The sequence below is a fragment of the Elephas maximus genome, chromosome 1 (genome assembly GCF_024166365.1).
Source record: "Elephas maximus indicus isolate mEleMax1 chromosome 1, mEleMax1 primary haplotype, whole genome shotgun sequence".
NCBI lineage: Eukaryota > Metazoa > Chordata > Mammalia > Proboscidea > Elephantidae > Elephas > Elephas maximus.
This window is the reverse complement of record NC_064819.1, coordinates 98,994,805-99,019,704: the sequence shown is the minus strand read 5'-3', so window position 1 is coordinate 99,019,704 and position 24,900 is coordinate 98,994,805. Positions and strand designations below refer to the sequence as shown.

The 24,900-nt window shown below is 42.6% G+C and overlaps 2 protein-coding genes and 2 pseudogenes across 4 annotated transcripts in view; 3 read left to right on the top strand and 1 right to left on the bottom strand.

Annotated features, from left to right (window-relative positions):
• Positions 1 to 24,900, top strand: part of LOC126081476 (DLA class II histocompatibility antigen, DR-1 beta chain-like) — a 221,657-nt gene that overhangs the window by 49,129 nt on the left and 147,628 nt on the right. The gene's annotated exons all lie outside the window — the stretch shown is intronic.
• The window catches only part of LOC126081159 (HLA class II histocompatibility antigen, DRB1 beta chain-like), a 288,700-nt gene that overhangs the window by 200,441 nt on the left and 63,359 nt on the right, over positions 1 to 24,900 (top strand). The gene's annotated exons all lie outside the window — the stretch shown is intronic.
• Positions 1 to 24,900, top strand: part of LOC126081386 (DLA class II histocompatibility antigen, DR-1 beta chain-like) — a 199,109-nt pseudogene that overhangs the window by 110,850 nt on the left and 63,359 nt on the right.
• LOC126057258 (HLA class II histocompatibility antigen, DR alpha chain-like) lies at positions 43 to 16,729 on the bottom strand (annotated as a pseudogene).

The window sequence follows — 24,900 nt, the reverse complement described above, 5'->3', positions numbered from 1 at the left end:
GATATCCATGTCTGACTCTGTCCTAGGAAAGCAAACCAAGAACCACAGCTTTGTCTACCCATTTCCCTTAAAGGAACCGTGTATCCTTTAGCCCACTCTGATTAACACACTCAAAAAACTCCATATATGTCTTCCTCTGACCACACCAAACCCACCTCCATTGGCCTCACAGAAGCCTAAGGCATTCAGCAGCATTGCCTCTGCACACACCCTTGGTGACGAAGATGGTACCAACAACGAGGCCCACCAGGCCCACAGCCAGGCCCAGGATGCACACCAGATTCTCTGTTGTCTCTGGGAAGGGGGGTTAGTGTTTCAAACTCTTGGGAAAAATAAAAGAGAATACAGGGTAATGAACGGTAGTAGGGAGAAGCACGTAATAGCAAATGTAAGTGACTTAGTCAAGAGACTAGTTATTAATAGACTAAAGAAAAGGAAAATAGAATGACATTTTGAAGGAACTACAGACTAGACAGTGGGGAAGCTGAGTAATGGCAGAAGACAAAGCATACGGATTTTACCGTTGGTACAAAGCAGTTAGGACACTCTGGGTCCCAAGGGGTCAGACACTTGCATCATCTGAGGAAACCATGAAACAAAGAAGATGGAAGGGTGGTTCATACCCCAGGGCTTGAGGAGCAGCTTGTCGAGGCCCCAGATATCCACCTGACAGTCACAGAAATCCTTTGTTGAGGGCAGGAAGGGGAGATAGTAGAACTTGCAGAAAAGGTGGTCTTCCCTGGACAGGAAAGCTGTCTCTCAAACTCCTGTGGTAACAGGTTTGCTACTTTTAAGCCATGTGACATTGAGCACTGGTGGAGAGAATTTGTCGACAAAACAGATGAGGATGTAGGGCTGTCCAACTTTTGGAGGGCTGTCCAAAAGTAAGCATAACTTCTGGAGACTCTGGGAGATCAGGCACATGGCAGAAATTAGACTTCCATGCTGAGGCTTGTCCCTTCCCATCCACTCACCGAAATGTGGTCCAAAGCTATGCTAAAAGAGTAGTTGCGATTGTGCCCTGAGAACTTTATGCCACAGTCTCAGATACCAATCTCTGACACTCTCACCCTGGAACTTGAACCAATATTGAGGTACAAAGTATCCAAGGACCTTATTCCTGGCTCCCCCAACATAGATTCAGGGTAATGACTTTTGTGGGTTCCTGTGGATGGCAGAGACAAGACATGTGTACATAAAGGAAGAAAGAAACCCATTGGGCTTGTGGCATGATAATGTTGGCTTGCTTATGACAGGTTTGTTGTTGTTAGTAGTCATCAAGTCGATTCCAAATTATGGCGACCCCATATGACCCCATGTAAGTCCATGAGGAAAGTCAGTCACAATAATATGACACAAAGAGCTGAAGCATTTATTTTAAAGCCACAGATCTCATGTCTAGGAGAGCAGCAGAGAGAGGTACCATTTTTGTTCTGTGTGTAGTTGGAACATTTCATCATGGTGTCCAGGTTGGCTTTGTCCACAGTTATATTGGCCAATGTACCCTAAACCTTAGAGCTGGCAATATGTCCAAATTCTTTAAGCTGCCAGACAGAAGGAGACATACTTTTCCATTTTCATGTGGAAAATCTCATCACCATCAAAGTCAAACATAAACTCACCTGATTGGTCAGGGGTCTGACAGAACTCAGCCTGGATGATAGCATGCTCCTCTGAAAAGGCAAGAATGGGTGTTAGCATGGGAATGAGGAGAGAGAGAGATGAACAAGAGACCACGACCTGAGACACATACATGTGGACAGGAAGTGGTGGAGAGGGATGGGACCCCATGGAAAGGAGGAGTGAGGGACACTAAGAGTGAGCTTGGAAACCTGAGGCCTGAGTGAAGCATATGCTTGTTGAAATATGCTGGAGAGGAGATTGAAAGGAGCAGAGTTAGAGAAGGTGGATTGAAGGTGATGAGGGCTAAAAAGCCCAGATTCTTGTGAAGTTGTCATTTGGCTCCATGTTACTAGCTAAGAAATAAAACTTTTTTAAGAAATTCAACATGGGTCCCCAAAAGATATATACTGTATTCTATTATGGTTGATACTGAGAATAATCAACACCAAGGGAATAATCTACTGAAAATGGAAAACTACAACTGGAGAGTATGCACGGTCTATGGTGTGTGCACGTGGAATGGGGATTGTTTCTGTACTTAGTCTTCAGAAACACGTGAGGTTTTTTAAGGTCTGACTGTATATTAATAAACCTACAGATTAACATTTGTAGATCAAAACACACACACATGCACAAATATTCTAGCTTCCCTTTCCAACCTAAGAGAAGAGCCTGTATCTTTTTAGGTGAGCATCCTTGTATACGCCTCTTTCTGGGCAATGGAAACTACAATTGCCACCATGGGTGTAAAAGCTGGGCCACTACTTTGCATATTTCAGTATACATGCGACCTTCTGTGGGAGTCACCCTGGATGAAGAATACTTCTTCATAACACGTCTTTGTGATAGCACAAATGTTTGTTCTGGAGATAGCAGAAAAAAAAGTCAAGATTCCTTATTCATTTTTCTACTCTCTGGGAAATACCACTATATAACAGTGACTTCAGATCACTGCAAGGGCCACTAGTGGGTGAATTATCACTGTCAAACAAAACAAAACAAAAAGTTGAGGTAGAGTCAATTCTGACTCACAGTGAACGTATAAGACAAGAAAGAATTACCCCAGAGGGAGCAGCTTGTGGATTCGAACTGCCGACCTTTGGTTAGCAGCCGAGATCTTTACTATTGCACCACCAGGGCTCCAACATCACTATCATAGGAAAGAGTAACTGGCTACAATTGACATCAGCATTCCTGTGCTCCCTGTCTCCCTTGGGTAGATTGTTGCTCTTTGTCGACCTTCCTTCCTAGTGATCGTCAATACAATGTCTGTGCTCACAATATGTTGACAGGATTCACAAGCCAAAAAAATAGAGAGATAACCATCAAATCAATTCCAACTTGTGGTGACGCTGTGTGTGTCAGAATAGAACTGTACCCCATAATGTTTTCAATTGTTGTGACTTTCAGAAGTAGATTGTCAGGTCCTTCTTCCAAGGTGCCTCCAGGCACTTACTGGCAGAGCTAAAAGAGGTTTGTAACACTTGCCTGAGAAGGGCAGAAGCTGAGCCAGCCCAAGAGATCTAAGAAGTAGGGGCTGAAGGCCAGAGAGAAGCCTGCCTTGTGCACAGCTGGAAAGAGACCATGTTGATCAAAGAACTGTATCCTGAGTGTTCCTGAACCAGGGCTGTATGTAACCTCTTACTTCCCTAATAATCCACTTAACTATAAGTACAGTTTGTGAGTTCTGTGTGGCCATTGCAAGGAGCCAATGAACCCAGCACAGAAGTAGAGAGAGCTGTGGGAGAGAAGGTTGGTGTCAGAAGTGTAAAAAGTTTGAAAGGAGGGGATGTCTGGCCTCCATCTCATAGGAATCAGCCCCGGGCTGTTGGTGCCGATAATGATTCTCCTCCCCCCTGTGACGTTAGAGGAGGTCACACGCCCCCACCACCGTGCCATTTTTGCACAAATGATCCAGCAATTCCACTTTTAGGTATGTGCTCTAAAGAATTAACAGCAGGAATGCAAGCAGATATACGTAAATTTTCAGCACTATTCACAATAGCCAAAAGGTAGAAACAGTCTAAATGTCCACCATCAGATGAATGGATGAACAAAATGTGGTACACACATATACAATGGAATAGCGCTCTGCCATAAAGAGAAAGGAAGTTGATACTCACCACGACAGGCACGAACCTTAAAAAGATTATGCTGAGTGAGATAAGTCATTCACAAAAGGACAAACATTGTATTATCCCACTTATAGGAAATATCTAGAATGGGCAAATGTATAGCGATCAAAGTTTATTAGTGATTACCAGGGGCAGGATGGAGGGAGGGGGAAAGAAAGACACAACACTTAGGGGACATTGAGGTTCCATTAAGGGTGATGGAAATATGTGGGAATGATGATGGATGACCAAGATGGTGAACATAATTAATGTCACTAAACTGTACCTGTGAAGATTGTTGAAATGGAAAATGGTTTGTTACCTTATATTTTCCACAATCATAAATGAATGAATGACAATTAAAACCCAGTATCTAGTAATCTCCAAAAAGCCTGAGAATGTCCCTTTTCCTTACCCTAATAAATGGCTGCAGGATCCTTTAAGGAAAGCTCGGCAGAAGATTTACAGGACATGGTTATGGAATTGTGCAAGGACCTGTCTCAAGGGAAACCTGACCTGGATGCAATCAAAGGGGCTCTGGGTCTATGAACAAGCTGGGTAGGAGGCTGCAACTGTTATTGTGGCTACTAACTCAGGGTTCTGGCTACCAGACCTGAGGCTTTTCTGTTCTATAGATCAAGTAATATTTTAGTAGGTCGCCCATCTATTTTATTCCCTCGATCACTATGGTCCATTAGGCATCATTGAAATCCCTGCAGGTTAAAATTAATCCACAGGCTTTTTCTGATTACCATTCTCCAACGCCCATTATGTCTCTGGTGGTGAATGCTGACACTTGGCCTCTGCCACTCCAGGATTCCAAGGAGCCCTGATGGCACAATGGTTAAGAGCTCAGCTGCTAACTGGAAAGTTGGCATTTGGAACCCACCTAGCCGCTCCGAGGGAAAAAGGCTTGGTGATGTGCTTCCGTGAAATTACAGCCAAGAAAACACTATAAACCAAAAACCAAACCCAGTGCCATCAAGTCGATTCCAACTCATAGCGATCCTAGAGGACAGAGTAGAACTGCCCCACAGAGTTTCCAAGGAGTGCCTGGCAGATTCGAACTGCTGACCCTTTGGTTAGCAGTTGTAACACTTAACCACTACTCCACCAGTTTCCAGAAAACACCATGGGGCAGTTCTACTCTGTCACACGTAATCACTATGAGTAGGAATCAACTTGATGGCACCCAACAACGACTCCAGGATTCCAGCATTTCTACAGCTGTATGGGGCTTACCTCACTGATGGCTCTCTCACCATTACCCATGGCCAATGGAAACAGCCAGCGCAGAGACCACCAGGGCTCCTATGTCTTACCATGACCATATAAAAAAATAAATTCCAGACGATTTGAACACGTAAATGTAAACAATATTCAGGAAATGTAAACTATGTATTCAGAAAGACAAAGGCCAGAAAGCCAAAGCTGTAAGAAAAAAGGTACCAGTACCAGTTGCTGTGGAACGGATTCTGATTCGTGATGACCCCATGTGTGTGAGAGCAGAACTGTGCTCCACAGGGTTTTCAGTGGCTGATTTTTTGGCAGCAGATTGTCAGGTCTTTATTTGAGGCGCCTCTGAGTGGACTGCACCCTGTAACCTTTCAGTTAGAAGGACAGCAGGTAACAGTTTGTGCCATGCAAGGATGGGGTGAAAGAAAAATGTAGCATGAAAGCCTCAGAGTAGTGAAAGATTTCTTCTCATTACACAAAAGCACCAACCAGGAATGAAAATGCTGACAAATTTGGCTTCATTAAGACGAGTAGCCACCTGTCACTTGGTCATAGTGTAGTGACTTGCATGTCTCTGAGATGTTGGAAGTTATGCCACTGGTATTTCAAATACCAGCAGGGTCACCATGGTGGACAGGCTTCAGTGGAGCTTCCAGACTAAGACAGTCTAGGAAAAAGGCCTGGCGATCTACTTCCAAAAATCAGCCACCGAAAAGTTCATGAATAACAACAAAACATTGTCTGATACAGTGCCAGAAAACGAGTCCATCAGGTTGGAAGTCACCAAAATATGACTGATGAACAGCTCACTCCTCAAGGTAACCTTGACCTTAAGGACAAAGACAGAGTAAAAGCTTCAAGACTTTGTGTCATTCACGTTCTTAGTTCTTAGTTGCTGATATTGAACGACTGAAAATGAGACCAGCTGCAAACATCCATTATCCAACATACCAACAAATCATGAAGATGGGCAGGACCGGGAAATGTTGCTTTCTGTTACACACAAGGTCCCCATGAGATGGAGCCTACTCAATGGCAACTAACAACAACAAAAAGATAAATTAATAGTTTCATTTCATAAATCTCCATAAAAAATCCCTTCCAATCGAGTGAATTCCGATTCATAGCGACTCTATAAGACAAAGTAGAACAGCCCCATAGGGTTTTCTAGGCTGTAATCCTTACAGAAGCAGACTGCCACATCTTTCTCCCATGGTGCAGCTGATGGCTTCAAGCCTCCGACTTCTTGGTTAGCAGCTGAGTGCTTAACCACTGCACCACAGGGCTCCTAAATCTCCATAAAAGGCAAAATTAAACCATAGTGTTCAGGAAAGCATACTTAGGTTGAAATTTTCTAGAAAAGCAAGGAAATGACTACAATAAATGTCTGGGTGGTGGTTCCCTTTTAAGGGGGTCAGGGGCTTGTGCCAGGAGAGGAGCACATGGGGGGCTTTTGGAGCCTGGCAATATTCTCTTTCTTGACCTAGGTAAGATTACAGGAGAGGTTGCTTTATAATAATGCATTAAGTTGTACACATTTTGTTCTGTATGTGTTCTATTTCACATAAAGATTTTAAGGGAAAAAAAATCTTTCCACATGACTCTGTTGAACAACCATGTTTAGGGAACACTGGTCTAGCACTCTCGAGGGACACCATATGAGTCATGTCAGTTTCAAACAACAGAAGCCAACCCAGGCTCACATATCTCAGAAAGTGAGTCACGTATTTGATAAATCCAGGAAATAGTTTCAGGAATGGCTAGATCCAGGTGCTACACCAAGGACATTAGGAATCTGCCTCTCTTTGTATCTTTCCTCAACTTTTCTCATCCTGCAGGCACTCGTCCCAAGACAGCCTCCAGTGAGGTCAGGCATATGTCCTTCTGGCTGAGTCACCTGAACAGAAAGAGAACATTTCCTTCTCTGGAGTCTCAGCTACAGTTGTAGGGTTGGCTCTCACTGAACCCACACCCATTCCTGATCAATTGCTGTGACCAGAGGCCTGAAATATGATGATTATCTAGTTGTGGGTCATGGGCCTGCCCCTGGAGTTGGAGAGGGTAGAGTCAGCCAAAATAGAAGCACAAGAATTATCCATGTGAACAAAAAATGAATAAACCCTAAAAGAAAATGTGAGTTCCACCACCAAAAGAAAGGGGGAAAGATGTTTGGGTAGAAAAATTGGGACTGATGGGCTGGAAGTCTCAATGGAGTCAAAGGAAAGGGTTGTGTAGGTGAGTGTGTAAGGCACAGAGGGCAGAGAGGGTCATCAGAGAGTGGGATGCCTGAGTTGTCATTTCAGGTGGAGCAGTTTCAGGTGATGAGTGAATGTGCAGGGTGTGACCACAGCATTGTGTAGCAAGTATATCAGGGAACCAAGACACCAGAGTATAGGGGCTTGAGAGCCACGTGCCCAAGTCTACATTAATGAGTGTAACCTAATAAAGCTCAGTCCCATGTGATTCAATCTAAGAATAGTATCTGATTCAAGAAATGCAGCTCAGTAAACTAAGGTAATTAAAAAAGAATTTCATTCTTTACTCGTGTCACTCAAAAGACTTTTAAGAGATTCTTATACATAGCCCACCTGCACGTGTCTGTCAGTTGGTTGTATTGTGGGGGCTTGCGTGTTGCTGTGATGCTGGAAGCAATGTCACCGGTATTCAGATACCAGCAGGGTCACCTATGGAGGACAGGTTTCAGCTGAGCTTCCAGACTCAGACAGACCAGGAAGAAGGATCGGGAAGTCTACTTCTGAAAAGAATTAACCTGTGAAAACCTTATGAATAGCAGCGGAACATTGTCAAATACAGTGCCGGAAGATGAGCCCCCCAGTTGCAACAGTGAAGGATTCTATGGGGAAAATATTAAACGATGCAGGAAGCATCAAAAGAAGATGGAAGGAATACACAGAGTTATTATATGAAAAAGAGTTGGTCGACTTTCAACCATTTCAAGAGGTAGCATCTGATCAGGAACTCATGCTACTGAACGAAGAAGTCCACTCAAGGCACTGGTGAAAACAAGGCTGCAGGGATTGACAGAATATCAACTGAGATGTTTCAACAAAGGGATGCAGCAGTTGGAGGTGCTCACTCGTCTCTGCCAAGAAATATGGAAGACAGCTTCCTGGCCAACTGACTGGGAGAGATCCATATTTATGCCTATTCCCAAGAAAGGTGATCAAACCAAATACGGAAATTATCAAACAATATCATTAATATCACACTCAAGCAAAATTTTGCTGAAGATCATTCAAAAGCGGCTGCAGCAGTATGTTCAGCAGGGAACTGCCAGAAATTCAGGCTGGATTCAGAAGAGAACATGGAACCAGGGATATCATTGCTGATGTCAGATGGGTCCTGGCTGAAAGCAGAGAATACCAGAAGATATTTACCTATTTTTTCTTAACTATGCAAAAGCATTTGACTGTGTGGCTCATAACAAATTATGGACCACATTGGAAAGAATGGGAATTCCAGAACACTTAATTGTGCTCATGAGAAACCTGTACATAGATAAAGAGGCAGTTGTTCGGACAGAACAAAGGGATACTGAGTGGTATAAAGTAAGGAAATGTGTGTGTCAGGGTTGTATCATTTTAACATACTTATTCAATCTGTGTACTGAGCAAATCATCCGAGAAGCTGGACTATATGAAGAAGAACGGGGCATCGGGATTGGCGGAAGACTCAATAACAACCTGCATCATGCAGATGCCACAACCTTGCCTGTTGAAAGTGAAGAAGACCTGAAGCACTTACTGATGAAGATCGAAGACCACAGCCTTCAGTATGGACTGTACCTCAACATAAAGAAAACAAAAATCCTCACAACTGGACCAATGAGCCATATCATGATAAACGGAGAAAAGATTGAAGTTGTCAAGGATTTCATTTTACCTGAATCCACAATCAACACCCATGGAAGCAGCAGTCAAGAAATAAAAAGATGCATTGCATTGGGCAAACACGCTTCAAAGGACCTCATTAAAGTTTTGAAAAGCAAAGATGTCACCTCTAAGACTAAGGTGCACCTGACCCAAGCCATGGTGTTTTCAATTGCATCATACTCATGTGAAAGTGGGACGATGAATAAGGAAGACTGATGAAGAATTGACACTTTTGAACTGTGGTACTGGCGAAGAATATTGAATATACGTACCATGGACTGCCAAAAGAACGAACAAATCTGTCTTGGAAGAAGTACAGCCAGATTGCTCCTTAGAAGCCAGGATGGTGAGACTGGGTCTTACATACTTTGGACATGTTGTCAAGAGGGATCAGTCTGTGGAGAAGGACCTCATGCTTGGTAAGGTACGGGGTCAAAAGAAAAGAGGAAGGCCCTCAATGAGGTACATTAACACAGTGGCTGCAATAATGGGCTCAAACATAACAACAATTGTAAGGATGGCGCAGGACCAAGCAGTGTTTCGTTCCGTGGTACATAGAGTCACTATGAGTCGGAGCTGACTCGATGGCAACTAACAACAACAGCAACATACATAGTGCACAGGAAAACTAATTAAAATTCCGTGTCCTCTCCTGTCTCTTTCCCTCTTACCCCGAAACCGTTCTGGGCCACTCATTTCGGTTTCCAACTCCCAGCAAGAAAATTCTCCTCTTCCACACCCAGGTCAGTGTGGCCACTTGTCCTGCAGGGGAAACTCAGTCTTCTTTAGGAAGGGAAGAGGGGTGGAGGAGAAATTGGAGCACCAATTACAGGGCTCTTTTTGGTGGGCCAGAGGAGGGGGAAAGTCTATGCCTAGCCTCTGACTGACCCTTTTTGTCCCATCACAAGGGGAGTGACCCCAGAGTTACATGGTCACAGCCACTGGGAGACACTAGGTGGCTCAGAAAAAGGCATGAGTCTGAAATAAGCAGCGGTTTTTACATAAGAGGGTACCAGTTCCATCCCTCCACCTTGAAAACAAGGATCCCTGGTGGTGCAGTGGTTATATATGGTTGATCTTTTGGCTGCTAACTGAACGAGCAGCAGTTCCAATCCACCAGTTGCTCCACGGGAAGAGGATGTGGCAGTCTGCTTCTGTTAAGATTACAGCCTTGGAAACCCTATGGGGCAGTTCTACTCTGTCCTGCAGGGTCACTATAAGTCACAGTCCACTTGATGGCAACAGGTTTTACATTGACATCCTCCATTTGAGAACCTGGAGTTTCTTCCTTTCTCTGCCACTGAGGCAGGACAACAAAGTTTATGCTGAATAAACAGGAACAACTAGGCAGAAGCTCAGAGAAGAGCTATGTTTGCTTCCTCAAAAATAGACCTAGCAGTTTTACTGATTACTGTAACAATAAATATTTATTTGTTTTATTAGACATAATAAATTGGGAATGCAAGGCGCCATTCAACTGTGTAGATGATAACACATTATAGATAACATCGTGAAGAATGGAAATTTCAGAACTCTTAATTGTTCTCATCCCGCACATGTCTGTCAGTTTGTCATACTGTGGGGGCTTGTGTGTTGCTGTGATGCTAAAAGTTATGCCACAAGTATTCAGATACCAGCAGGGTCACCCATGGAGGACAGCTTTCAGCTGAGCTTCCAGACTAACACAGACTAGGAAGAACGACCTGGCAGTCTACTTTTGAAAAGCATTAGCCAGTGAAAACCTTATGAATAGCAGCGGAACATTGTCTGATATAGCGCTGGAAGATGAGCCCCCCAGGTTGGAACGCACACAAAAGATGACTGGAGAAGAGCTGCCTCCTCAAAGTAGAGTCAACCTTAATGACGTGGATGGATTAAAGCTTTTGGTACCTTCATTTGCTGATGTGGCACGACTCAGAATGAGAAGAAACAGCTGCAAACATCCATTAAAAATCAGAACCTGGAATGTATGAAGTATGAATCTAGGAAATTTGGAAATCGTCAAAAATGAAATAGAATGCATAAACATCGATCTCCTGGGCTTTAGTGAGCTGAAATGGACTGGTATTGGCCATTTTTAATCAGACAATCATATAGCCTACTATGCTGGGAATGACAACTCGAAGAGGAATGGTGTTGCATTCATAGTTAAAAAGAACACTTCAAGATCTATCCTGAAGTACAACACTGTCAGTGATAGGATAATATCCATATGCCTACAAGGAAGACCAGTTAATACGACTATTATTCAAATTTTTGCGTCAACCACTAGGGCCAAAGATGAAGAAATAGAAGATTTTTATCAGCTGCTGCAGTCTGAAATTGATCGAACATGCAATCAAGATGCATGGATGATTACTGGTGAATGGAATGCAAAATCTGGAAACAAAGAAGAAGGATCAGTAGTTGGGAACATGGCCTTGGTGACAGAAAAAATGCCGGAGACTGAATGAGAGAATTTTGCAAGACCAAAGACTTCTTCATTGCAAATACCTTCTTTCACCAACATAAATGGCGACTTTACATCTAGACCTCGCCAAATGGAACACGCAGAAATCAAATTGACTACATGTGTGGAAAGAGACGATGGAAAAGCTCAATATCATCAGTCAGAACGAGGCCAGGGGCCGACTGTGGAACAGACCATCAATTGCTCATATGCAAGTTCAAGATAAAACTGAAGAAAATCAGAGCAAGTCCATGAGAGCCAAAATATGACCTTGCGTATATCCCACCTGAATTTAGAGACCATCTGAAGAATAGATTTGATGCATTGAACACTAGTGACCGAAGACCAGAGGAGTTGTGGAATGACATCAAGGACATCATCCATGAAGAAAGCAAGAGGTCACTGAAAAGACAAGAAAGAAAGAAAAGACCAAGATGGATGTCAGAGGAGACTCTGAAACTTGCTCTTTAGTGTCAAGCAGTTAAAGCAAAAGGAAGAATTGATGAAGTAAAAGAACTAATCAGAAGATTTCAAAGGGCCTCTCAAGAAGACAAAGTATTATAATGACATGTGCAAAGAGCTAGAGATGGAAAACCAAAAGGGAAGGACACGCTTGGCATTTCTCAAATTGAAAGAACTGAAGAAAAATTCAAGCCTCGAGTTGCAATAGTCAAGGATTCCATGGGAAAATATGAAATGATGCAGGAAGCATCAAAAGAAGATGGAAGGAATACACAGAGTCAGTACGCCAAAAAGAATTAGTCGGTATTCAACCATTTCAAGAGGTGGCATATGATCAGGAACCGATGGTACTGAAGGAAGAAGTCCAAGCTGCTCTGAAGGCATTAGCGAAAAACAAGGCTCCAGGAATTGATGGAATATCAGTTGAGATGTTTCAACAAACAGATGCAGTGCTGGAGGTGCTCACTCATCTATGCCAGGAAATATGGAAGACAGCTTCCTGGCCAACTGACTGGAAGAGATCCATATTTATGCCTATTCCCAAGAAAGGTGATCGAACCAAATGTGGAAATTAAAGAACAATATCATTAATATCGCATGCAAGCAAAATTTTGCTGAATATCACGATATACAGCTGCAGCAGTGTATCGACAGGGAACTGCCAGAGATTCAGGCTGGTTTCAGAAGAGGATGTGGAACCAGGGATATCATTGCTGATGTCAGACGGATCCTGGCTGAAAGCAGAGAAGATCAGAAGGATGTTTACCTGTGTTTTATTGACTATGCAAAGGCATTCGACTGTGTGGATCGTAACAAACTATGGATAACACTGTGAAGAAAGGGAATTCCAGAACACTTAATTTTGCTCATGATGAACCTTTACGTAGATCAAAGAGGCAGTTGTTCGGACAGAACAAAGGGATAATGATTGGTTTAAAGTCAGGAAAGGTGTGCGTCAGGGTTGTATTCTTTCACCATACCTATCTTATCTGTATGCTGAACAAATAGTACCAGAAGCTGGACTACATGAAGAAGAATGGGGCACCGGGATTGGAGAAAGACTCATTAACAACCCACATTATGCAGATGACACAACCTTGCTTGCTGAAAGTGAAGAGGAGTTGAAGCACTTACTAATGAAGATCAAAGACCACAGCCTTCAGTATGGATTACACCTCAACATAAAGAAAACAAAAATCCTCACAACTGGACCAATGAGCAACATCATGATAAATGGAGAAAAGATTGAAGTTGTCAAGGATTTCATTTTACTTGGATCCACAATCAACAGCCACGGAAGCAGCAGTCAAGAGATCAAAAGACGCATTGCATTGGGCAAATCTGCTGCAAAGGACCTCTTCAAAGCATTGAAGAGCAAAGACGTCACCCTGAAGACTAAGGTGCGCCTGACCCAAGTCGTGGTATTTTCAATCGCATCATATGCATGTGAAAGCTGGACAATGAATAAGGAAGACCGAAGAAGAGTTGACGCCTTTAATTGTGGTGTTGGCGAACAATGTTGAATATACCATGGACTGCCAAAGAAACAAACAAATCTGTCTTGGAAGACGTGTGCCCAGAATGCTCCTTAGAGGCAAGGATGGTGAGACTGAGTCTTACATACTTTGGACATGTTGTCAGGAGGGATCAGTCCCTGGAGTAGGACATCATGCTTGGCAGAGTACAGGGTCAACAGAAAAGAGGAAGACCCTCAACAAGGTGGATTGACACAGTGGCTGCAACAATGAGCTGAAGCATAACAACGATTGTAAGGATGGCGCAGGACTGGGCAGCGTTTCATTCTGTTGTGCATAGGGTCGCTATGAGTAGGAACCGACTCGATGGCACCTAACAATAACAACAATTGTTCTCATGTGGAACCTGTGCATAGATGAAGAGGCAGTCATTCAAACAAAAAAAGGAGGTACTGCATGGTTTAAAATCAGGAAAGGTATGCGTCAGAGTTGTGTTTTTTCACTATATGTATTCAGTCTGTATGCTGAGCAAATAATTAGAGAAGCTGGAATATATGAAGGAGAATGTGGCATCAGGATTGGAGGAAGGCTCTTTAATAACCTGCAAAACCCAAATGACACAACCTTGCTTGCTGAAAACAAAGAGGACTTGAAGCAGTTACTGATGAAGATCAAAGACTGCAGCCTTCAGCAAGGATTACATATCAACATAAGTAAGAAAAATCCTGACAACTGGACCAATAAGCAACATCATGATACATGGAGAAAAGAGTGAAGATGTCAAGGATTTCATTTTACTTGATCCACAATCAATGCCCATGGAAGCAACAGTCAAGAAATCAAATGACATATTACATTGGGCAAATCTGTGGCAAAAGACTTCTCTAAAGTGTAAAGAGCAGAAATCTTTCATCGAGGACGAAGACGCACCTTACTCAGGCCATGATGTTTTCAATCGCCTCACATGCCTGCAAAAGCTGAACAATGAATGCAGAAGACTGAAGAAGAACTGACACCTTTGAATTATGGTGTTGGCAAAGAATATTGAATATACTGTGGACTACCAGAAGAACCAAAAATCTCTCTTGGATGAAGAACAGCCAGAATGCTTATTAGAAGTGAGGATGGCAAGACTTTGTCTCACTTATTTTGGACACGTTATCAGGAGAAACCAGTCCCTGGAGAAGGACATCATGCTTGGTAGAGGTCAGAGAAAAAGATGAAGACCCTCAATGTGATGGATTGACACAGTGGCTGCAACGATGGGCTCAAACAGCAACAACTGTGACCTAATAAATTTTAATGCAAACTTAAACACCTATGAAATTAAAAAAAAAAAAAACCCTGTTAAGTAGAAAAAATAAAATAATAAAACCTAAATTTGGTAAAGTTACTGGGGAAAAGTATATTCATAAATTATTAGAATAATTCTATTGTGGGGGAAACTGGCAATATTGATCAAATTCCACACAATATTTATTCACAAAGTCATTGAAAAGATGAAGAAAGACACATCTCCCTCCTTGCTGCTACCACTCTCCAGGGCTGGGCAGACACTGTCTCATCTTTCTTTTGGGGCCTGGTTTCTAGATCAGAGGGTATTCAGAGGCTGGTGGGATTAGCTCTGTGAACTTGGGGAATTCACCCTCTGGCTCTGGGAACACATCCATGTTTCCAAACCAGGGACTCTTCTTAACCACTTATATTCCCAGGTCTCTTTTCCTGGGAGATTTTAATTTAGTGCCTGACCTGGGGACTGGGAATTTGGAATTCTCCTTAAAAGAGCCTCAGGTGATTTGTAGAGTCAGACAGCTTTAGGAACCACAGGACTGGATTTCCACAGGGCCTTGCAGTTCTGACCTTCTGTGACCTCAGGAGTTAAGAGACTAATCTGGAGCCAGACTGAAAAGAAACCAAGCCCACTGCGGTGCCTAGATTCCGACTCAAAGAGACCCTGTAGGACAGAGTAGATGTGCTTCATAGGGTTCCCAAGACTGTGAACTTTTAGGGAAGCTGACTGCCACATTCTGCCACATCTTCTCCCATGTAGCATTCAGCGGGTGGTGGGTGCCAACAGAAGACCTTTTGGTTAGCAGCAGAGCGCTTTAACCACTGCCCACCAGGAGTTTAGAGTCAGACTTACTGTGTTCAAATCCTAGTGCTGCCACTTACTGGCTGCACCACCTCTATTTCTTCACCTTCTAAAGCAGGTTAATGGCACCTACCACAGGACTGCTGCATGAAATATGTAAAGAACTTAGCATATACCGACTACTGAGGGGAAAAAAAAATTCTTGCTAAATCTTTGTATTATTCCCAAATAACTTGTATTCGCCTTAAGCCTGCCTGGTGTCCTCTCCCAGTGAGTGTGTTTGTCGCCACCTTGTGGTCAATGTATGTCATTGCGCTTGTGCATTCACAGAGCCACTTGCCCCTCCCTCAATCACCTACCCATCAAAAGCCCCTTTCAGCAATGTCAAGTCCTTTGACAAAAGTCCAAAGCAGAAAGACCTGGGATGGGGCACCTGGCAGCCTTACCCATACAGGACTCCCTAAACCAAACCCATTGCCATTGAGTTGATTCTGACTCATACTGACCCTGTAGGACAGCATAGAACTACCCCATAGGGTTTCCAAGGCTGAAAACGTTGTGGAAGCAGACTGGCACGTATTTCTCCCATGGAGCGTCTGGTGGGTTTGAACTGCCGACCTTTGGGTTAGCAGACGAGTTTTATGACCAGTACACCACCAGGGCTCCTGAAGAACTCCCAGAAGTCAGAGAGACCATTCCAGGACTGGTGAGTCTTCAGGGCTCCTCTGCCTCCCTGGTGGCCCTGCTCAGACCTGAGCCTGTGGCCAGGACCTAGTCGGCTCCACCTCCTCTCTCCTAGTAAGGATGTGTGCCAGCTCTGTGATCAGGGCCTTACAGACACCATTTCATTGGGCTCTCACAACTCCTTTGTAAGGTAAGGGAACTTACTATACCTTTCCACAGATGGGGAAATTGAGGCTCAGAGAAGTTAAGTGACTGGTACAAAGTAACACAGCTCAAACCCAGGTGGATATTAACCCACAGGTCTTTCCACTAAGCCACAGGCCTCTAAACTAGTGGCACCTCACCTTGGCTGGATGCTGAACTTACCTGGGGAGCTTTAAAGAATACTGGTGCCTGGGCCCACCCCAGAGATTCTGCTTCAGCTGGTCTGGGTTGTGGCCTGGCATCAGGACTTTGTAAAGCTCAGGAAGGATTCTAATGTGCAGCGAGGCTGAGAACCACTGTTCCCAACTCGCCCTTCCTGTTCCTGTTCCTGGGGCTCTGCCCTCACTGTGGGCTGCTGTTCTGCTGCCCAGACTCAGCCTGCAGCAGGAGGCCTGGGTTTCCTGCACGGAGTGTGGTGGGCTAGGATGTGCTCCACAGCCAACCAGCACAACCTCTGAGTGGGGCCATGGATGTGGAAGTCCGGGGTTCTGCCGCATATTGGCTGTGTGACCTTGGGCAAGTGACTACACCTCTCTGTGAAATTTCCTCATATACAAAACAGGGATGAAAGTAGCATCTACCCCATAAGATTGGTGTATTAAACATACATGTATGAACTGTGTACAAAACGCTTAGTGCCCAGAACATAGCAAGCGCTCAATAAATGTTACAACTGCTGCTGCTGTTATTATTACTCCTGGCTCTGTCAATAGCTCCCTCTGTGGACTACTGTCAGTTGATCTGAAGTAGGGAATTCCTCTGTTCCTATTTAGAACTACCATTCTCCCAGGGTGGGGGTATTAATCAAAGAAAACCCTGCCCAGGGTAGGCACATGACTCGAGCTGGCCAATCAGAGTACCCCCTCCTCTGGGCAGAAACCGATTAAGGCAAGGGTAGGCACGCGACCCCTGTTGGGGGACTTGAGAGAGAGAGCAGAGAACACTTTTTTTAGCCCCTGACTGTAGCCATTCTTAAAGGTGATAGTGCAACCAGACATCCCAGTATGGGGCCAATCAAGTCCCTCCCCCCTTTTTGGGGGGGTGAAAACATACACACCAAATCATCAGCCAACACAACAACTTCTTCACTGGCAACTCAGTGACACTGGTTCTATTTCTCACGTTGTGCCACCATTATCTCTAACCTAATCCAAAACATTGCCCCAGAGGCACGGCCAAGATGGCTGACTAGGTAGAAGCTACCTCGGATTCCTCTTGCAACAAAGACTCGGAAAAACAAGTGAATTGATCACATACATGACAATCTACAAACCCTGACCATCAAACACAGATCTAAAGAGTTGAACTGAGTGACAGGGGAGCAAAAACTGCACCCTGAAGCAGTGACCGCTTCTGGAACCAGTGACCCGTGCCACAGCCTTGAGCCCTCGCGGTTCCCAGGTACTGAGTGGCGGGGCTGATTGCGGCTTGTTAAGGTGGGGCAGGCACCGGACACAGCCCTAACCCTTAGCCCCTGGGGTAACCTCCGTAGAGACTCAGCCAGCACAAGCAGGCTGCACACTGACGGGGCTAACGAGAGAGAGAGCAACCACGGTGAAGCAGCGACTGTTTCCGGAGCCTGGAGCCAGCATCCCAGTCAGTAAACCTTGGTGCCGGGTTTTGGACTGGATGCAGGGGAGCTGAGCAGGGCATCCTGAGACGGCGCAAACACAGGACGCAGCCCTAGCCCCCAGAAATGACCTCATGGGAAGCCCAGCCTGTGCACGCAGGCAGCGCAGCAATGCATCTCAGAAGAGGAGAAGTCACCGGGAGGCAGCAACTGGCTTTGGAGCCTGGAGTGCGGCGCCCCAGCTGGGGAACCTTGGCACTGGGCTTTGCACTGAGAGCGGAGGAACTGACCACGGCTTCTGAGACAGCACAAGCACAGGACCTGGGCCTGACCCTCTGTCGCAATCTTGACCCAGCCAATGCACAGAGGCTACACGCCCCTCCAGAATCTCAGATAAAACAGTCATCACCAAGCAAGATAAGTAACTTTGTCTATATTCCTGGGTGCTACTCTCTCCTATCTATCTGATCCCTCCCCTCCCCTTCCCAGGTGGCTTTGTTAACATTGGAATTTCCTGGGCCAGAGAGTGAAGTACTCTGCTGTTTTTTTTTTTTTTTTTTTTTGTCTTTTCCTAATCCATTCTCCTGCCCTGAGAGAAGCAGCTACAAAAAACCCAGGGACCAAAAATCCTTCCCTGACTTCCCAAAATTGGACTAAAACCACAGAACCAGCTCCAGCCAAGCATATGAGTTCCACAGTCTTGGGTTTTCATCCCTACAGGCAACCAGGTGGCTATTATAATGCAAAGGCAATTCTGATAGTGATCTGACTGTAATTGTTTTAGCAGATTACTGGAAAGACAAGTTTCCCAGGTCTGACATCTCTACCTGTTAAACAGAGCCCTCACTGACCCACAACAGGGAACTGAGGGCTGAAGCTCCACCCAAACCACCTAGTCTCCTGCCATAGGGGTCTGAGGATAGTGACACCTACCAATCTGTAGAGGTACATGCATTGGGGGCCTAAGGTACAGCTGCAGAGCCCACCCACCAAAGTGCTTTAGGAATAGAGACACACCTACCTCACTGGCACTTGGGGGAAGCCTGTCAGCATCCTCCATCTCCTGGAGTGTGACCCCCTGCTGCTACTAGAATCTGGTGCACACAACTATCACCACTACTCCTCTAAGTGAATAGGTGACAGTCTACACCACACACTTGGTGACCGAAAATCAGATTCTACTCAAGAATATTGAATAGACTCTTAGGCTTATATATGTGGTAACAGCCCAAACCAGCTTTAATAAGACATAAGTGATTCAAAAGCTACAACAATCAAGACAGCGCAATCTACTAGCCCATCTACGTATATTGAAAGAAAACAAAACAAGATAAGACTCGGTGAGCAAATATAAAATAAATCATTACAATATCTTATAGATGGCTCAGAGACAGCAGTAGATATCAAACCACATAAAGAAGCAGACCACGATTGCTTCTACAACTCCCCAAATTAAAGAATCAAAATCTTTCCCAAATGAAGATACAATCCTGGAACTGCCAGATAGAGAATATAAAAAACTAATTTACAGAATGCTTCAAGTCATCAGGGATGACCTCAAAAATGAAATAAGGCAATCTACAGAGAAAGCCAAAGAACACACTGATAAAGCGGTTGAAGAAATCAGAAAGATTATTCAAGAACATAGTGGAAAAATTAATAAGCTGCAAGAATCCATAGAGAGACAGCATTCAGAAATCCAAAAGATTAACAGTAAAATTACAGAATTAGCTCAATAGGAAGTCAGAGGAGCAGACTCGAGCAATTGGAATGCGGGGTAGGGGAGGTGGACGATAAAGAAATTGACACCAATATAGTTGAAGAAAAATCAGATAAAAGAATTAAAAAAAATGAAGAAACCCTAAGAATCATGTGGGACTCTATCAAGAAGAATAACTTGCATGTGATTGGAGTTCCAGAACAGGGAGGGATAACAGAAAATACAGAGAGAATAGTTGAAGATCTGTTGGCAGAAAACTTCCCTGACATCATGAAAGACGAAAGGATATCTATCCAAGATGCTCACCGAACCCCATATAAGATTGATCCAAAAAGAAAATCACCAAGACATATTATCATCAAACTTGCCAAAACCAAAGATAAAGAGAAAATTTTAAAAGCAGCCATGGATAAAAGAAAGGTCTCCTTCAAGGGAGAATCAATAAGAATAAGTTCAGACTACTCAGCAGAAACCATGCAGGCAAGAAGGCAATGGGATGACATAGACAGAGCACTGAAGGAGAAAAACTGCCAGCCAAGGATCATATATCCAGCAAAACTCTCTCTCAAATATGAAGGTGAAATTAAAACACTTACAGATAAACACAAGCTTAGAGAATTTGCAAAAACCAAACCAAAGCTACAAGAAATACTAAAGGAAATTGTTTGGTCAGAAAATCAATAATATCAGATGCCAACACAACACAAGGTCACAGAACAGAACATCCTGTTATCAACTCAAATAGGGAAATCACAAAAACAAATTAAGATAATTTTAAAAAGAAAAAAATGCTCAAAACAGGGGATCATTGAAGTCATTATGTAAAAGACCACAATAATCAAAAAGAGGGACTAAATACAGGAGGCATAGAACTGCCATATGGAGAGGGAAATAAAATGATATAGGATGATACAAGTTAGGTTTTTACTTAGAAAAATAGGGGTAAACATTAAGGTAACCACAAAGAGGTCTAACAATTCCATAACTCAAAATAAAAACCAAGAAAAACATAACAACTCAGCAAACATAAATTCGACTACTATGAAACTGAGGAACACACAATTTACAAAGAAAAACATCTCAGCACAAAAAGAAAGTGGCAAAATGAAATAGTCAACAACACACACAAAAAGGCATCAAAATGACAGCACTAAACACATACTTATCTATAATTACTCTGAATGTAAAAGGACTAAATGCACCAATAAAGAGACAGAGAGTCTCAGACTGGATAAAGAAACCAATGCATCTATATGCTGCCTACAAGAGACACACCTTAGACTTAGAGACACAAACAAAGTAAAACTCAAAGGATGGAAAAAATATATCAAGCAAACAACAATCAAAAAAGAGCAGGAGTGGCAATATTAATTTCTGACGAAATAGACTTTAAACTTAAATCCACCACAAAGGATAAGAAAGGACACTACATAATGATTAAAGGGACAATTGACCAGGAAGATATAACCATATTAAATATTTATGCACCCAACCCAGCGGCAGGGCTTCAAGATACATAAAACAAACTTTAGCAGAACTGAAAAGTGAGATAGACACCTCCACAATTATAGTAGGAGACTTCAACACACCACTTTCGGAGAAGGATAGGACTTCCAGTAAGAAGCTTGTTAGAGACACAGAAGACCTAATTGCTACAATCAACCAACTTGGCCTCACAGACTTTTACAGAACACTCCACCAAATAGCTGCAAAGTATATTTTTTTTCTAGTGCACATGGAACATTCTCTAGAATAGATCACATATTAGGTCATAAAACAAACCTTTGCAGAATCCAAAACATCAAACTATTACAAAGCATCTTCTCAGACCACAAGGCCATAAAAGTGGAAATCAATAACAGAAAAATCAGGGAAAAGAAATCAAATACTTGGTAACTGAACAATACCCTGCTCAACAAAGACTGCATTATAGAAGACATTAAGGATGGAATAAAGAAATTCATAGAATGCAACTAGAACAAAAACAGTTCCTATCAAAACGTCTGGGACACAGCAAAAGCAGTGCTCAGAGTCAATTTATATGGATAAATGCACACATCCAAAAAGAAGAAAGGGCCAAAATCAGAGAACTGTCCCTACAACTTGAACAAATAGAAAGCGAGGAACAGAAGAATCCATCAGGCACCAGAAGAAAACAAATAATAAAAATTAGAGCTGAATTAAATGAATTAGAGAACAGGAAAACAATTGAAAGAATTAACAAAGCCAAAAGCTGGTTCTTTGAAAAAATTAACAAAATTGATAAACCATTGGCCAGACTGACAAAAGAAATACAGGAAAGGAAACAAATAACCCGAATAAGAAACGAGATGGGCCATTTCACAACAGACCCAACCGAAATTAAAAGGATCATATCAGATTATTACAAAAAATTGCACTCTAACAAATTTTTAAACCTAGAACAAATGGATGAATTCCTAGACAAACACTACCTACCTAAACTAACACAATCAGAAGTAGAACAACTAAATAGACCCATAACAAAAAAAGAGATTGAAACGGTAATCAAAAAACTCCCAACAAAAAAAACCCTGGCCCGGACGGCTTCACTGCAGAGTTCTACCAAACTTTCAGAGAAGAGTTAACACCACTACTACTAAAGGTATTTCAGAGCATAGAAAATGACGGAACACTGCCTAACTCATTCTGTGAAGCCACCATATCCCTGATACCAAAACCAAGTAAAGACATCACAAAAAAAGAAAATTACAGACCTATATCCCTCATGAACATAGATGCAAAAATCCTTAACAAAATTCTAGCCAATAGAATTCAACAGCATATCAAAAAAATAATCCACCACCATCAAGTGGGATTTATACCAGGTATGCAAGGTTGGTTTAATATTAGAAAAACTATTAATGTAATCCACCATATAAATACAACAAAAGACAAAAACCACATGATCTTATCAACTGATGCAGAAAAGGCATCTGACAAAGTCCAACACCCATTCATGATAAAAACTCTCAGCAAAATAGGAATTGAAGGAAAATTCCTCAGCGTAATAAAGGGCATCTATACAAAGCCAAAAGCCAACATCATTTTAAATGGAGAGAGCCTGAAAGCATTTCCCTTGAGAACGGAAACCAGACGACGATGCTCTTTAACAGCGCTCTTATTCAACATTGTGCTAGAGGTCCTAGTCAGAGCAATTAGGCTAGACAAAGAAAGAAAGGGCATCCGGATTGACAAGGAAAAAGTCAAAGTATCTCTATTTGCAGATGACATGATCTTATACACAGAAAACCCTAAGGAATCCTCCAGAAAACTACTGAAACCAATAGAAGAGTTTGGCAGAGTCTCAGGTTACAAGATAAACATATAAAAATCACTTGGATTCCTCTACATCAACAAAAAGAACATCGAAGAGGAAATAGCCAAATCAATACCATTCACAGTAGCTCCCAAGAAGATAAAATACTTAGTAATAAATCTTACCAAAGATGTAAAAGCCCTATATAAAGAAAACTACAAAGTACTAGTGTAAGAAACTAAAAGGGACCTACATAAGTGGAAAAACATACCTTGCTCAAGGATAGGAAGACTTAACATAGTAAAAATGTCTATTCTACCAAAAGCCATCTATACATACAATGCACTTCCCATCCAAATTCCAATGTCATTTTTTAATGTGATGGAGAGACAAATCACCAACTTCATATGGAAGGGGAAAGAAGCCCCAGATAAGTAAAGCATTACTGAAAAAGAAGAAGAAAGTGGGAGGCCTCACTCTACCTGATTTTGGAACATATTATACAGCAACAGTAGTCAAAACAGCCTGGTACTGGTACAACAACAGGCACATAGGCCAATGGAACAGAATTGAGAACCCAGATATAAATCCATCCACATATGAGCAGCTGATATTTGACAAAGGCCCAATGTCAGTTAATTGGGGAAAAGATAGTCTTTTTAACAAATGGTGCTGTCTTAACTGGATATCCATTTGCAAAAAAATGAAACAGGACCCATACCTCACACCATGCACAAAAACTAACTCCAAATGGATCAAAGACCTGAACATAAAGACTAAAATGATAAAGATCATGGAAGAAAAAAATAGGGACGTTAGGAGCCCTATTACAAGGCATAAAGAGAATACAAAACGTTACTAAAGATGACGAAGAGAAACCGGATAACTGGGAGCTCCTAAAAATCAAACACCTATGCTCATCTAAAGACTTCACCAAAAGAGTAAAAAGACCACCTACAGACTGGGAAAAAAATTTCAGCTATGACATCTCCGACCAGCGCCTGATCTCTAAAATCTATATGATTCTGTTAAAACTCAACCACAAAAGACAAACAACCCAATCAAAAAGTGGGCAAAGGATATGAACACACACTTCACTAAAGAAGATATTCAGGCAGCTAACAGATACATGAGAAAATGCTCTCGATCATTAGCCACTACAGAAATGCAAATTAAAACTATGATCAGATTCCATCTCACTCCAACAAGGCTGGCATTAACCCAAAAAACACAAAATAATAAATGTTGGAGAGGCTGCGGAGAGATTGGAACTCTTATACGCTGCTGGTGGGAATGTAAAATGGTACAACCACTTTGGAAATCTATCTGGTGTTTTCTTAAAAAGTTAGAAATAGAACTACCATACAACCCAGAAATCCCACTTCTCAGAATATACCCTAGAGAAATAAGAGCCTTTACAAGAACAGATATATGTACAGACATGTTTATTGCAGCACTGTTTACAACAGCAAAAAGCTGGAAGCAACCAAAGTGTACATCAACGGATGAATGGTTAAACAATTTATGGTATATTCACACAATGGAATACTACGCCTCGATAAAGAACAGTGACAAATCTGTGAAACATTTCATAACATGGAGGAACCCAGAAGGCATTATGCTGAATGAAATTAGTCAGATGCAAAAGGACAAATATTGTATAAGACCACTATTATGAGATCTTGAGAAATAGTATAAATTGAGAAGAACACATTCCTTTGTGGTTACGAGAGGGGGGAGGGAGAGAGGGTGGGAGAGGGTTATTTACTGATTAGTTAGAAGATAAGAAGTACTTTAGATGAAGGGAAGGGCAATACTCAATACATGGAAGGTCAGCTCAACTGGACTGGACCAAAAGCAAAGACATTTCTGGGATAAACTGAATGCTTGAAGGTCAGCGGAGCAAGGGCAGGGGTTTGGGGACTATGGCTTAAGGGGACTTCTAAGTCAATTGGCAAAATAAATTCTATTATGAAAACATTCTGCATCCCACTTTGAAGTGTGGCATCTGGGGTCTTAAATGCTAACAAGCGGCCATCTAAGATGCATCAATTGGTCTCAACCCACCTGGATCAAAGGAGAATGAAGAACACCAAGGTCA